Raw genomic sequence first — 2,267 nt, 5'->3', positions numbered from 1 at the left:
AAAAGGCTGGCCAAACAGCTCAGCTGACAAAAGCACCTGCTTAAGCGGATGAGGGGCAAGGAGTTCAATCCCCAGCCTGCTGTTCTGGCTCTGCCCCTGGGCACGCTGAGACTGTGATTGAGACTGGGCTTGGTGGCACACACCTGTAATCCTTGCACTTGGGAGGCTGTAAACAGGAGGATCACTATGACTCCCATCTACACAGTGAAACCCTGTACATGCTGTATACCCTGTACTAAGAGCACACACACACACACACACACACACACACACACACACACAATCAGAGAGAAAATGGTTGTTTCCTCTGATTGCAAAGTTCAGACCAGTGATAAATTATTTAATTACTTGTGTTAATTTAATGAATAATCAGCTTAACTATTTTTGAACTTTCACATCAATTTTCTTTTTTCTATTACTGGTCTTTTTTAACAGATGGTAAAAGTCAGTACACTTATGCTGCTTATAAAACAAGATTACTGTTATTCAAAGGACTGTTCATTGTAAGTAATTCAGCCTAACCTACCTGAAAGCAAGAAAATATGGGAAGCAGCCAGAGGAGACTTGATGACATCAGTGTGTCTTGTGGTGGCAACATGTTATTATTGTTACCATTTGCATTTGAGAAATTTAGTTTTACTGAGTGTAGCACAGTTAGACAAACTGATGCATGGCTTAGACTTTTTTTATTTTTCTATTTTTTAATAGTACTGAGAATCTACAACATTGCACATGATATACAAGCACTGTACCACTTAACTATACCTTTATCTCTGCTGTCTATCATATTTACTTGTCATGAAAATCAAATAAGAAAGATTAAAAAAAAAAAAAAAACAGGGCTATGGAAATAGCTCAGCACACTAAGTACTTGCCTAGGCAAGCACAAGGACCCAGATTTGATTCCCAGTATGACATGCCTTGCTGGTCCTACCCCAGAATCCCTGAGCTGGTCCATGGTGGAAAATGCCTGTAATTCCAGCCCTGGGAAGGTTGAAACAGGAGAATCACCCTGAGTCTAAATTGCCTAGTGAGAACCTGTATCAAATATATAAAATGAATAAAAGAAAAAAAAAAAGCTTACTCCATGATCTCATTATCCCCTAGTGATGCCCATGTATTGAACAGATTGCAGGCATTATGAAGATCAGATCATGTCTTTGAACACATATCGGAAACTGTTCCAACAGCTGAAATGCAGAAATACACAAATGTGACTGGAGTTGATGCTCTGGGACAGACATTTAGATACTCCTGAAAAGCCCTGCAACCACAGACAGCACAGAGTGAGGGTGGCCTTTCATTGTGAAGTCTATCATAGGTGCACTGAGAACCAACACATATGTGCAAGGAGATTGTGTGGTTGATCCTGTAGGGAAAACAATGTGACTTGAGTCTACAAATATTTCATTTACAAATATGGTTTCAATAGACTCATCTTATATACCAACTACATTCTCATTATGCAGAAAAAACTGTTTTGATTCAGAATACCTAAATCACAGCAAAAAAGAAATGTGTTATCCTCCACAGTTATCTTGTTGCCCTGATGGCAAGAATGACATCTTCACTGTTAATAAAGGCCAGGAAGCAATGGAGTGAGTAATACATAAATGGAATGCTGAGATGGGAGAATTGGTAGCTTCATCAAAAGAAAAGTCCAAGAAGAACAATGGCAGTGGCAGCAGAGAAAAGATAAAATTGATATACAAAAGCACATTTTCCTGGACAAAATATTTGTTATTAAAATAAAATGCTATGTTTTACAGAGAATTTTTTAATAAACTGAACAGAGGTACATGATTTTCATCAAGAGAGAAAAATAAAGGGTTGTTCTAAGTCACAGGAGTCATCTAGGGTTAATGCAGCTTGAAAATACTACTTCTAAGGATTCCTATATTTATATGAAAATTAATCTTTTACATATACTGGGGGGAAAATTGGAACTGAGTCATCTTCTTGTGGAACATTAAAGCTTTTTGGACATTAGACCTGTACCTGGCTTTTGCCCATCCCCCAACAAAGCAGAGACACACAGCTGCCTTGCTGAGGCAAACTAGACTAGTGTGCATGAGGGAACTCACTGTAAAGGAGAAACAGTATAGTTGTAAAAGACATTAATTTATATAAAATAACTTGTTCTACTAAAATCTTCTGTGATTGCTTTGGTAATAAAATGACTGTTGGAATGAAAAATATCATTAAACTAATATATCACTGCAACAAACAATATTATTTTATTGTATTATTTTTTTTAGATTTTATTT

The 2,267-nt window shown here is 37.1% G+C and overlaps 1 pseudogene; it reads left to right on the top strand.

Annotated features, from left to right (window-relative positions):
* Positions 1-911: 911 nt before the first annotated feature.
* On the top strand, positions 912-1,752 carry LOC111814588 (annotated as a pseudogene).
* The last annotated feature ends 515 nt before the right edge of the window (positions 1,753-2,267 follow it).

Source organism: Octodon degus, unplaced genomic scaffold (assembly GCF_000260255.1).
Source record: "Octodon degus isolate 3935 unplaced genomic scaffold, OctDeg1.0 scaffold00370, whole genome shotgun sequence".
NCBI classification, from domain to species: domain Eukaryota; kingdom Metazoa; phylum Chordata; class Mammalia; order Rodentia; family Octodontidae; genus Octodon; species Octodon degus.
The sequence above is the reverse complement of the archived record's forward strand: the minus strand, read 5'-3'. Positions and strand labels throughout refer to the sequence as shown.